This window comes from Ovis aries, chromosome 15 (assembly GCF_016772045.2).
Source record: "Ovis aries strain OAR_USU_Benz2616 breed Rambouillet chromosome 15, ARS-UI_Ramb_v3.0, whole genome shotgun sequence".
Classification (NCBI taxonomy): domain Eukaryota; kingdom Metazoa; phylum Chordata; class Mammalia; order Artiodactyla; family Bovidae; genus Ovis; species Ovis aries.
In genome coordinates this window covers 57569177-57583341 of record NC_056068.1, presented here as the reverse complement: position 1 = coordinate 57583341, position 14165 = coordinate 57569177, and the positions used below count along the sequence as shown (strand labels likewise).

General features: G+C 35.2%; 1 protein-coding gene across 2 annotated transcripts in view; it reads right to left on the bottom strand.

The window, feature by feature from the left end:
* The window catches only part of METTL15 (methyltransferase 15, mitochondrial 12S rRNA N4-cytidine), a 230018-nt gene that overhangs the window by 209206 nt on the left and 6647 nt on the right, over positions 1–14165 (bottom strand). The gene's annotated exons all lie outside the window — the stretch shown is intronic.

Below are 14165 nucleotides of genomic sequence, written 5' to 3'. Positions count from 1 at the left end.
CTGCAAAGAAGCTAAATAAGCAGGGTGACAATATACAGTCTTGATGTACTCCTTTCCCAACTTTAAACCAGGCCATTATTCCATGTCCGGTTCAAACCGTTGCTTCTCGATCTGCATACAGGTTTCTCAGGAAGCAGTTAATGTAGTCTGGTATTACCATCTCTTTAAGAATTTTCCAGTTTTTTGTGTTCTACACAAAGGCTTTAGTGTAGTCAATGAAGCAGATGTTTTTCTGGAATTAACATACTTCAAATAACTGAGCACTGATATAGGCCCCCATGTGCCAAGGAAGCTAGTGATGTATGCTCTAGGGATGTTAGACCAAAGTACCTGACCTATAAGTTTAGAGACCTAATACAGGTCCTGAAGCTTTTGTGGGCTGACCACCAGGTACTAAGAACTAATACTAATGGTGGAAAAACAAAACATAAACCACATAATCTGATTGGTAGCTAGGAGCATTCAATTCCAACGAATATCATTTATCACTACACAGTTCCAATACAACAGAAGGACTGGACATGTTCCCTCTGTTTTTTCCTGCAGTTAACATGTTACTTTGTACAAAATGCTACTGAGATCAACACTAATGGAATGCACAGACAATAATATATAAAAGGGCTTCACAAACATTAAACGTTCTACAACTTCATGTTGTTGTTACTAATAATGTTTTTCCCAGCATACACTGGCCTCATGTGAAAAATCCTGTCTTTATAAATATATTATATATCCAGAATTAATTTATTTTGCTTTTCAAAAAGAAAAAAATATATATAACAAAATAACTATTTTTCTTTTCTAGAAATTTAATTATAAACATAGAGAAACACTCTATCACACAGAGCAAATGAATATGACAAGGATAAAATATATCCTTAAAATTAATATACAATGCAATATAACATCTTATACATTAAGGACTCAAGCAACCAAGTGAAACGTTTACACAGAAAAGAAAAGGTAAGTAGCTATAAAAATGCATATAAATACTTTCTGAAACAACATTCATAAAAGCAAATAAAATCTTTAAATGTACATTATCTCCTGGTAAATATTTGTTTCACCCAAAGGAGACAAAAACTAGCACCCAACAAAAAAAAAAAGAGAGAGTTCACAGATCATTACAGTAAGATGAGTCACCATAAAGCTTTGTAACTTGGTTTATTATAAAATAACATTTTAAGTATGCTACTTACAGCTAAGTAGTTATATGAGGAGAAGGCAGTGGAAGAAGAGTAAAATGAAATGTTCTGAGAACTCACAAGGTCAAGGTATACTTACAAGCACTTTTAACAGAAATAATATGGGACCTAGAAAAACAATGGGAAAAGAAAGAACCATTGGACCTAGCCTCTTGCAGTAACTATGATTAGACTATTGATCAGGGACTAGTGCTGACCCAAATAGAGAGTAACCAGTACTCAGGATGACTCATGCAAATGTGCTTTGTGAACAGAAAAACTTCATGTGTTTCTTTTTCTTCCCGTGAGCTTCCCTTACAGAATGGACATTTGTTTCTTCCTAGGTCTCTGTTTACTAAACTTAAAGAATGGTTCAAATAAAACTTAAAATTCAGTACATATATCTGACTTTTTAAATGGAAGATCATTTTCACAACAATGGAACCACATTTATTTGGAAGTTATCATCAAAGCAGGAAAACTGTAATTTCTAATTAATTTTTAGGCTAAATTTAAAGCAAAAAAAAAATTTAATTCTCATATTTGAATGGCAAAAAACTAGGATTCAGTTTCTGGACAATAAAAAGAGCAAATCATAAGAAGATAATTTAAAGACATTGAGTAGGAAAAAGAACTGATTACGTTATTGGTCTTATTTATGTAAATAAAGGCCCAATGTCCTGTATTTATACTGTGCTTCTAAATTCTAAAGAAGACAATTATATTCACTGATAAAACTGTACTAAGTCACTGAAAGGAAAGCCAGAAAATTCTCACAGATACTGAACTTACTAGAAAGGGTGGATATACACTCAAGAAATACACTGCAATTATTAAAGATTTTACTATGAAAACTATTGTAATCATATGTAAATTATAAAAGTATATAATATGAGTATTTTAAATAGTACTAATATCTTTATGGGAAAATAAGCAGGAACAACTTATTATCCTTTTAGTTATAAACTCTGTAACTATGACTAGACTATTGCTCAGGGATTTCTAAAACTAAGAATTGTTAAAGAAACTAGGAAGCATTTTGGCCCAAATGAGTAACTCATTTAGCTAAAAGCTCCCTGGCTCAGTGGTAAAGAATCCACCTGCCAAGCAGAAGGGGTGGGTTTGATCCCTGGGTCAGGAAGATACCCTGGAGAAGGAAATGATTACCCACTACAGAATTCTTGCCTGGGAAATCCAAAGAGTAGAGAAGCCTGGTAGACTACAGTCCGTGCAATGCAAAAGAGATGAAGACAATTTACCAACTAAACAACAAAAAAGCCAAATAAAATTTGAAAACACAACCAGAAAACTCATTTCTGAATGAGTTTTTCACATTTCTTATGATATGAAAAAGTATTTTATAAATAGCATTAAATATATATATATTCCGGTTAGAGAAAATATGCTAAATTTACCATTGAGATCCAAATGCCCATACACTCCACCTTAAAACTCTAAGAGGAAATTCTAAATTTGATAGTTTGAATAACGTGGGTTTCACTAGTACACATTAGAGCTGAAAAACTGTAGTTTTTACCAAAAAAAAAAAAAGATAAAAAGTTTTAATTAAGTGATCAAATATAAGAATTCAATATGTAATTGTCTAGTTGTTTTGTGTTTATTACTATTAGCTGTCTAAAAGATTTTAAATACCTTAATAAGAGTATGTAAAATGTTCATCACATAACCAGGTAGTGCAGACCACCTATAAATGTGACAAGTATCTGAAATATCAGATAATATATTAAATAAATTGTTGTTCAGTCGCTAAGTCATGTCAGATTCTTTGCAACTCCGTGGACTACAGCAGAGCAGGTTCCTCTGTCCCATGCTATCTCCTGGTGTTTGCTCAAACTTACGTCCATTTAGTCAGTGATACCATCCAACTATCTCATCCTGTCATCCCCTTTTCCTCCTACCCTCAACCTTTCTCAACATCAGGGTCTTTTCCAGTGAGTCAGTTCTTCGCATCAGGTGGCCAAAGCATGGGAGCTTCAGCTTCAGCATCAGTCCTTCTAATGAATATTTAGGATTGATTTCCTTTAGGATTCATTGGTTTGATCTCCTTGCAGTCCAAGAGACTCCAAAGAGTCTTCTCTAGCACAGTTCAAAAGCATTAATTTTTCAGTGCTCAGCCTCTTTATGGTCCAACTCTCACATCTGCACGACTCCTGGAGAAACCATAGCTTTGACAATATGGACCTTTGACAGCAAAATGATGTCTCTGCTTTTTAATATGCTATCTAGTTTTGTCATAGGTTTCCTTTCAAGGAGCTAGTGTATTTTAATTTCATGGGTGCAGTCACAATTTGCAGTGATTTTGGAGCCCAAGAAAAGAGAACCTGTCACTGTTTCCACTTTTTCATCATCTATTTGCCATGAAATGATGGGACTGGATGCCATGATCTTGGTTTTTTTGAGTTTGAAGCCAGCGTTTTCACTCTCCTCTTTCACCCTCATCAAGAGGCTCTGTAGTTCCTCTTTATGTTCTGCCATTAGAGTGGTATCATCTGCATATCTGAGGTGATTGATGGTTCTCCCGGCTATCTTGATATCAGCTTGTGATGCACCCAGCCTAACATTTTGCATGATGCACTCTGCACATAAGTTAAATAAGCAGGGTGAGAGTGCAGAGCCTTGTCACGTTCCTTTCCCAGTCCACTCAGTTGTTCCACGTCCAGCTCTAACTATTGCTTCTTGACCCACATACAGGTTTCTAGGTAAGGTGGTCTGGTATTCCCACCTCTTTGAGAATTTTCCAGTTTGCTGTGATCCACACAGTCGAAGGCTTTAGTGTAGCCAATGAAGCAGAAGCAAATGTGGGAATTCCCTTGCTTTCTCTGTGATCCAACGAATGTTGGCAATTTGATCCCTGGTTCCTCTGCATCTTCAAAACCCAGCTTGTACATCTGAAAGGTCTCAGTTCACATTCTGCTGAAGCCTACCTTGAAGGTAGGTTTTGAGCATAACCTAGCTAACATGAGAAATGAGGGCAATTGTGCAGTAGTTTGAACATGATTTTCCAATCATGCAGCCACTGCTGACTTCTCCAAAATTGTTGACATACTAAGTGTAGCACTTTAACTGCAACGTCTATTAGGATTTTTAAATAGTTCAGCTGGAATTTCATCACCTCAGCTGGCTTTGTTCACAGTAACACTTTCTAAGGCCCACTTGATTTCATGGTACTAATAAAATATCATACATAATAAACAGAAAACCAATCACGAAATCTAGTATTAATGGGGCTTTAAAATATATATTAAAGATATTTTAGAAGTACACTTAGAAAACAATCTGCAAGAAACACAGAATGTGTGACAGTAAAATAGAAAAGCAACAATATTTTACTTGAATGTTTGCATATAATTATGAAACAATCATCTATTTCTAGTAGCCATTAATTAATATGAAACAGTGTGTTTTCTTCAAATCAGGAACTTTTTTTTTAAACAAATTTTTATTATGCTAAAACAAGCTACATAAAACCTAATCATCTTAACCATTTTTAAGTGTAGCTTTCAATGGTAGGTATTAAAACACATCCACAGCATTACACAACCATCACTACCATCCATTTACATAACTCATTTTATCTTCTCAAACTCCATACTTATTAAACAATAACTCCCTCATTCCCCTCTTCCCTAGCTCTTAGCAACTGCCATTCTACTTTCCGTCTCCATGATATTGATTACACTAAGTGTCTCTAGTAAGTAGAATCATACAGTTAGTATGTCTTTTTATGACTGGCTTATTCATCTACCAAAATGTCTTTATAGCTCATCCATGCTGTAGCATACTGAAGAATTTCCCTTCTTTTTAAGGCTGAATAATACTCTGTTATATGTGTAGGTCATGTTCTGCTTCTCTTCACCCATCAACGAACGCTTGAGTTAGTTCCATGTTCTAGATATTGTGAATGCTGCCATGAACATGGGTGTGCAAATATTTTGCTTCAAGATCCTTTTTTCAATTTTTTGAGTACATATTATCAGAAATGGAATTGCTGGATCATAATATTCTGCTTTAAATTCTTCATGAGGAAGTGGCAAACTGTTTTTCACAGCATCTGTATCATTTTATATTCTATCAGCAGTGCTCAAAGGTTCCAATTTCTCCACATCCTCACCAAACACTTGTTGTTTTCTCATTTTTTGACAGTAGTCATTCTAATGGTTGTGGGGTGGTATCCCACTATAGTTTTGATTTTCATTTCCATAATTTGTGATCTTGTGAATCATTTCATGTGCTTATTGGCCATTTGTATCTCTTCTTTGGAGAAATGTCTATTTAAGTTCTTTGCCCATTTTTGAATCAGGTTGTTTTGCACTGTTGAGTTTTAAATTTTTTCTATATATTCTGCATATTAAATTGATACCAGATATATGATTTCCAAATATTTTCCCATTCTATAAGTCACCTTTTCAATTATGTTGTTAGTGTCTTTTCATGCCTAAATTTTTAAAATTTTCATGAAGTACAATGTATCTATCTTTTTCTTTGACTACCTTTGGTGTTATACCCAAGAAATCAATGCTAAATCCAATGTTGTGAAGTTTTTGTTCCAGGAGTGTTATGGTTTTAGGTGTTACATTTATATCTTTGATCCACTTTGAGTAAATTTATGTATTGTAGTATTATATAAGAGTCCAACTTAATTCTTCTCTACATGGATATCCAGTTTTCTCAGCACTATTTATTAAAAAGAATGCCCTTTTCCCATTGTCTATCCTAGGCACCCTTGTCAAAAATCATTTGAACATATACCTGAGAGCTTATTTCCAGGTTTTCTTTTCTATCCCATTGGTTTATATCACACTCATGATTGCTGTACTTCTGCAGTAAGTTTTGAAATTTGCAAACATGAGTTCTCCAGGTTTGGTCTTTTTCAAGATTATTTTGACCATTCAGGGCTCCTTTAGACTCCATATGAATTTTAGGATGGATTTTTCTGTTTCTAAGATAACATCATTAAGATTTTAGAACAAATTTCATTGAATCAGTAGGCAGCTTTGGGTCACACTGACATTTTAGCAATAGTATTATAACTTATGAACACATAATGTGTTTTTTATGTGTTTTTGCTTGTTTTACAAATATAGATTTCGTTGTGTCTTTCACTTCCTTGGTTCAATTTACTTCTAAGTACTTCATTCTTTTCAATGATATTACACATGGAACCGTATCATAATTTTCATTTCAGATTGTTGATTGTTCATGTATTGATTTCTGTGTGCTGCCTTTGTATGCTGCTACTTCACTAAATTAATTTATGAGGTTTTTGTTGTTTTGATTTGGGTTATTTCTTGTATGTGGGATCTATAGTGTTTTCTATGTATAAGATCATATGATCTGCAGTTATAGCATTACTTATTCCTTGCAATATGGGTGCCTTTTGTTTTTCTTGCCTAACTGCTCCAGCTAGAACTCCCAGTAGTATGTTGAACAGAGCTGGTGAAATGGGCATCACTGTCATGTTCCTGATCTTAGAGGAAACTCTTTCAGTATTTCACTACTGAGCATCATATTTACTGTAGATTTTTCATATAAGGCTTTTATTACATGGAGGTACTTCTATTCTAGTTTGTTCAGTGTTTTTACTATGAAAAGGTGGTAAGTTTAGTGTAAAATGATTTTTCTGCATCGATTAAGATGATTACATGCTTTTTCTTTTTCCTTCATTTTGTTGATGTGACATATAACATTGATCAATTTTTTTTGTCTGATGAAAACATTGCATTTCAGGAATAAATTCTACTTGGTAATGGTGTATAATTCTATTAATGTGCTGCTTAACTCTGTATATAAGTATCTGCTGAGGATTTTTGTGTCAATGCTTATAAGAGTTATCAGTCTGTTGTTTTCTTTGCTTGTAGTGTCTCTGTCTAGCTTTGGTATCAAGAATATGCTGGCTTGATTGGATGACTTAGAAAGCATTCCCTCCTCTTCAGTTTTTTCAGAAAGTCTGATATGGGTTCATACTAATTCGCCACTGAATGTTTGCTAGAATTCACCAGTGAAGCCATCGGGTCTGGGGCTTTTCTTTGTCAAGAGATTGTTGATTTTACTAGTTATAGGTCGATTCAGAGTTTCTATTTCTTCTTGATTTAGTCTTGGTAGGTCCTGTTGTTTCCAGGAATTTATCCATTTAATCTAAGCTGGCTCAGTCAGTAAAGAATCTGCCTGCAGTGCAGGAGACCCAGGTTCAATCCCTGGGTCATTAAGATCCCCTGGAGAAGGAAATGGCAACTCACTCTAGTATTTTTGCCTGGAAAAATCCAATGGACAGAGGAGCCTGGTGGGCTACAGTCCATGGGGTCACAAGAGTTAGACATGACTTAGCAACTAAACCACCATCGAATTTGTTGGCATACAATCGTTCTTAGAACTCTCATATAAACCTTTCTATTTCTGTAGAATTGGTGGCTATCACCCCATTTTCAATTTGTTAATTTGAGTCTTCTCTCTTTCTCTCTTAGTCCTTCCAGCTAAGACTGTCAATATTGTTTTTGTTCCTGTTGTTTGGTTGCCAAGTTGCATCTGTCTCTTCGCAACCCCATGGACTGCAACATGCCAGGCCTCCTTGCCCTCACCACCTCCCAAATTTTGCCCAAGTTCATGTCCATTACATTAGTGATGCCATCCAACCATTTCATCCTCTGTCGCCCTCTTCTCCTTCTGCCTTCAATCTTTCCCAGCATCAGGGTCTTTCCCAATGAGTCAGCTATTCGTATCAGGTGGCCAAAGTATTTAAGTTTTCAGCTTCAGCCTCAATCCTTCTAATGAGTATTCATAGTCGACTTCCTTTAAGATTGACTGGTTTGACCTCCTTGCTGTCCAAGGGATTCTCAAGAGTCCTCTCCAACACCATTGTTCAAAAGCATCAATTCTTCAGCACTCTGCCTTCTTTATGGTCCAGCTCTCACAACTGCACATGAATACTGGAAAGACCATAGCCTTGACTATATGGACCTTTGTTGGCAAAGTGATGTCTTTGCTTTTTAACACACTGGCTAGGTTTTTCATAGCTTTCCCACCAGGAAGCAATCATCTTCTAATTTCATGGCTGCAGTCACCATCCACAATGATTTTAGAGCCCAAGAAGAGGAAATCTGTCACAGCTTCTACCTTTTCCCCTTCAATTTGTCATGAAGTGCTAGGACCAGATGCCATGATCTTAGTTTTTTAATATTTAGTTTTAAGCCGGCTTTTCCACTCTACTCCTTTACCCTCATCAAGTTTTTAGTTCCTCTTTACTTTCTGCCACCAGAGTGCCATCATTTGCATATCTGAGGTTGTTGATGTTTCTCTCAGCAATCTTTATTCCAGCTTGTAACTTATCCAGCCCAGCATTTCTCATGATGCGCTCTGCATATAAGTTAAACAAACAGGGTGACAATAAACAGCCTTGTTATACTCCTTTCTCAATCCAGAGATCAAATTGCAAAGACTCACTGGATGATAAAGAAAGCAAGTGAACTAAAGAAAACCATCTACCTCTGTTTCATTGACTATGCTAAAGCCTTTGACTTGTGGATCTTAAGACAATGTGGAAAACTCTTAAAGAAATGGGAATACCAAACCATCTTACATCTCCTGAAAAACCTATATGCCGGTCAAGACCCTTGTATGGAACAACTGACTGGTCAATTTTGTTGGTCCCTGAAGACTGGTTTCATTGATCCTCTCAACCATTTTTCTTTGGGTTTCATTTGCTCTTCTCTTCCTAGTTCCTTCAGTTGTACAGCTAGGTTGCTGACTTGAGAACTTTGTTTTTTTATCTAGGTATTTATAGCTATAAATTTCTCCCTTAGGATTTCTTTCACTGTGTAACTTAAGTTTTGGTATGTTGTGATTTTGTTTTTATTCATCTCTATGTATTTTCTAATTTCCCTTGTGATTTCTTCTTTGATCTATTGGTTGTTTAAGAATGTTTTACTTAATTTCCACAAATTCATGAATATTTTAATTGTATTCTGCTATTGATTTCTAATTTTATCCCATTGTGACTGGAGAAGATACTCTGAACGATATCTTTTAAAATCTACTGAGACTGAACTTATAGCCTAACATATGTCCTATCCTGGAAAATATCCCATGTGTACTCAAGATACGTGCATGTTGCTGATATTGAGTACAGTGTTCTGTATATGCCTTAAACGATTGGTTTATTGTGTTAAGATCTCTATTCCTTTGTACTGTCTGGTTGTTCTACAGAATATTGTGAGTGGGTACTGATATCTCTATTACTATAGCACTGTCTCTTTCTCCCCTCAATTCTGTAAGTTTTTGCTTCATTTATTTTGGTGGTTTGAAATTAGGTGCAAAAATATTTATAATTGCTTTATTGCTGTATTGAAACTTTAATTATATGTTTATTACTAAAATGCCCTTTTGATTTAATTAAAATTATCTTACTACTTCTATAGAAATAAAAATCAAGGTGAGATTTCAGGACAACTTTAAAAAATAAACTGTTACATTTTATATTTGTTTATCAATGTGAACCCAAACTGTGCAAAAAATAAAAGGACACTGATGCTGATTTCAAAGTTTTTGTACTCAACAAAATGTCTCACTGTTATATAATGCATTATGGATTTTAGCACCAGTAAATAATATAAACAAAGTCACACTATAGAATACCATTTTTAACCTGTTTTATATTTGGGATGGATTGTTTATTAGAGAAAAAAAAGAATGTCACTGCTAAAAAAGTAAATGAATACAATATTCTATGGCTATACCATGGTACCTTCCAGAGTAGAGAAATACAAAATACAGATCTTAAGTAGGGAATGTCAAATAAGCTAAGGGAAAAATTGACAGACTATACGAATTTTCAGAATTGTCAGGCAAAATTTTTTGCCATTATATATAACCTACAGATATCTAATGGCCTCAATCGTGAGAGTCATACCCAGTGTCATTCACACAGGTTGGAGACAGCCAACTGTACATATTTCTTCTTAACGGTACATTCAATGATACCAGGTTAGCAGCTTGAAATGGATGATAATAGAAATTTGTATTTCATGAAAATCTACAAACAAAATAAATTGGGTTTTTTGTTTTGTTGAAATCCATACTCCACCCTGACCCACAGACCAGGTGTTAAATATTTACCAGTACAACCCTGGAAATATCACAGTTTTGAAGGTATTTTGATAACAAAGGTCACTTAACTAGCTCCATGATGCTTTAAAACAGAAACATTTTTCAAATAAACAAAGGTAGAATAAAATTTGAAATAAAAATTTGTTTCCAAGAAAGCTATATGTTTAAAAATAAAGGAGAGGAAACAACTCCATGTCAACACAGTTCATTTCATCTGAAATTTATATAGTCCTTTCTTTAGGAAAAAAATGCATCTTCATATATGTGCTGTGGTACAAGGCCTGTCTCATAGAGGTTCCTAACTTTCTCAATAATTTGAGGTCAAACAAGATAAGCTCCTTTTTTCTGTGATTGATCAGTTTTTAATATTCAAAGAAAGTAAATCTATAGCTCCAGGATTTTCTCTTTTATGCTCAATCTCTATTTAAAGATTGTAAAGATTTAAAGTAAAACAAGTGAAATGCTGCTATTGATGTTAGGGAAAATCCATTATATGGAGTATAATGCATTTTTATAAAGAAAATTATACCTTGTACCATGACAACTTCAGCAAATCAAGTAACAATGAAATTAATATTAAATATTAGAATATCAAAATAGATAAAACACTTATTTTGAGTATTTAGAAACCCAACCTTACAATCTTAACCTGATGTTTATCATAACCTATTCTGCATCAATTAGATACCAGCTCATTTTCTCAGTTCTCCTATCTGTTCCTTTACCAGATTTCTCCAGCTACTTCATCAGACTGGGCCTGCCACACTGAAGCTGGAATCATACAGAAGTCCTGAGCCTGAGAGGCTCCCTTAGTACCTGAGGGATATTCCTTTTATCTACCCCTCACATCTGTGCTCCAGTTTACTCTGACTTTTATCCATTGCCTTAAAAATTATTACAAATCCATCATGTCACAGTGCTTATGCTAGGCCCTGGAAATGGTAGACAAGATCAACACGTCCATGAGTTTCATGGAGGGCAGTCTGCTACGAAAGACATCCACTGAACAAATAATCTCATTTAAAAAAAAATTATAAATGTTATGAAAGAAAATTGTATGACTCCATGAATGTGCTAACCAGGAGACGATCCTCCTCTGTAGGCTCTTGAAAAGCTTCCCTGAGACAGTGAAATTTAACTCAAGACCTGAAGAATGGTTCAAGGCAGACGAAACAGCACCTTCCAGCTGCAAACATGTTGGTTTCATCTTTGTTGGTACTTTTATTTCCACTTTTGCTGTCTCTTAGCATTTTTCTCCTTATTTTTTTTCCATGATTTTTTTTTAAATTTTTACATTTTACAATGTTATGTTGGGTTTTGCCATACAACAATATAAATCACCCATAAGTATACATATGTCCCCTCCCTCCTAATCCTCCCATATACCCCTCACCCCATCCCACCCCTCTAGGTTGTCACAGAGCACCAGTTTGAGCTCCCTGTGTTATAAGAAACTTCCCATTAGCTATCTATTTTACATATTCTCTTGAATATTATTGTATCTAGCTACTAATGCTGATCCTTTTTAATCCCCATAATAGAATCAGCTAATGTTTACTGAGCTTATACTACTCAGAAGATATCATTCTAAGCAATTTAAATAAAGGAACTCATTTAACCCTCACAATGACCATATGAGACAGGTTGTACTTCATTTCACAGATGAGGAATCTGAGGCAGAGCCACAGTAAGCTACTTGAAGGAAATTACATAGCTACTGGTACTAGTCCTTGCATGACCAACATGTCCCTCATAACTTATCACTCTTACAGAAACCCTCAAGGCACCAAGCTACATTAGCAACACTACTGGGCAAAGAACAACAAGTCTCCTATATCGTCTGAACTGCTATCATCTTCAGCTAGACAGGATCATGCTTATTGTCTCCAGCTTTCAGAAATTAGGAATAAAAGACTGACCAAGGTAGCCTATACTAAAACATCTTCAAGAGCAAGAAGAATGTCTTTAGAACAAGTAGCACCTTCTTACAAAAAATTATTCACCCAGAATACAAAATAATGAAAAATGGGAAAGGAGAAAGAACTATAATTTGTTTAATTCCTTCTGTATCTCCCAATGCTTCCCTGGTGGCTCAGTCAGTAGAGTCTTCCTGCAGTGCAGGAATCCCTGGACCAGGAAGATTCCATGGAGAAGTAAATGGCAACCCATTCAAGTATTCTTGCCTGTATAATTCCATGGACAGAGGAGCCCGGTGAGCTACAGTCCATGGGGTCACGAAAAGTAACTCCCAAGGAAGAGAAAAAGTGAAAGTGAAAGTGAAAGTTGCTCAGATGTGTCCGACTCTTTGTGACCCCATGGGTAGCCTTTCTCTTCTCCAGGGGATCTCCGTAACTCAGGGATTGAACCCAGGTCTCCCACACTGCAGGCAGATGCTTTACCAGCTGAGCCACAAGGGAAGCCCAAGAATACTGAAGTGGGTAGCCTATCCCTTCTCCAGCAGATGTTTCCAACTGAGGAATTGAACCAGGGTCTCCTGAATTGCAGGCGGATTCTTTACCAACTGAGCTATCAGGAAAGCCCTGAGGAAGACAAAGATAAGAGCAATTCTGTTTTAATTCAAACTCATAAATATTTGTACAATTAATATGTAGTGAATAGGCTATGATACAGAAGAAATTCCCAAAACCAATTATTTTAAGTAAGCATCTTTTAAATATCAAAGAAAAGGAAATAATTATTAATTATTAGTGATCAAGGCCTCACTCAAAACTACATGTAGATTTTTTTAACGTTCTTATTATGATCCAAAGTTTCATTTGTAAATTTATCATTGAAGGTGATGTGAAAAACAGTAATTAAGTGAGTGATTGATACAGGTGAATGTATGACTCATAGTTTGCAAAGGAATATGATTTTGGAGAAAAGGCTCAGAAAGAAAAGCAGCAAATAATGGATTCTGGAAGAATGAAGACCTTTCCTGTCCAAGGACTGTCAGCAGTTCTTTATTACTTGAAGATTAAGGGAATAGTGAATAAAGCTGTCTGCCAGACAGCAGAAAAGGTAAGAAATAACACTGTCTCTAAGTGTACCTCACATTAAAGTTCTCAGAAATAACATTCATAAAATTAAACTTCCAATAAAAATTAACTGGAAAACTCAAATCAGAACAATAGAAATGTAAAAACAAACCAACATTATATTTATCAGGAACTTAAACAATGAAACAACAGGGTAGGTCAAGTTGTAGAATTGCCTAATTTTATTCCACTTGGTTTTTGAAAAAGGGCAGATAAAATACATAATTAGGAGGAGATTTTATGGGGTTTGTTTTCCTTTGGTTATTTTTCTACTTCATGGGTTACTGCAAAATAAATATTTGGTTTTTGCTACTAGCAGAAAACATTTAACTAGGGTTCAGATAAAATTTAAACTTAACATTCAGATAACAATTAAATTAAACTTAGATTAACATCTAAATTGCTGGACAGAGTAAAGCAGATTATCCTCCAAAAAAAATGTCTTGGTCTCATCCAATCACTGGAAAGCCTGAATAGAACAAACACTGCCCTCCCTGGAACTGGGAGAAATGCTTCCAGTCATTTGGACTCAAACTAGAAGTCTTAAGTGAGTCTCCAGCCTACTATGGAAATTCTGAATTTACCAACCCTCTATGATCATTTGAGGCAATTCTTTAAAATCAATCAATCTCTCTTTCTCTCTTAACAACCACATATATACTCACACCTCCCCTACACATCCTGTTGGTCCTATTTCTCTGGTGAATTCTCAGTAAGACAGAAGGGTAGCTGAAAACTCAGCCTAAGAAAACAGGATAGGAACTGAAATTTCCACCTTCGTCTTCAGTCATTCCTAAAAAGATATTAAAATTCTCAAGAAGCT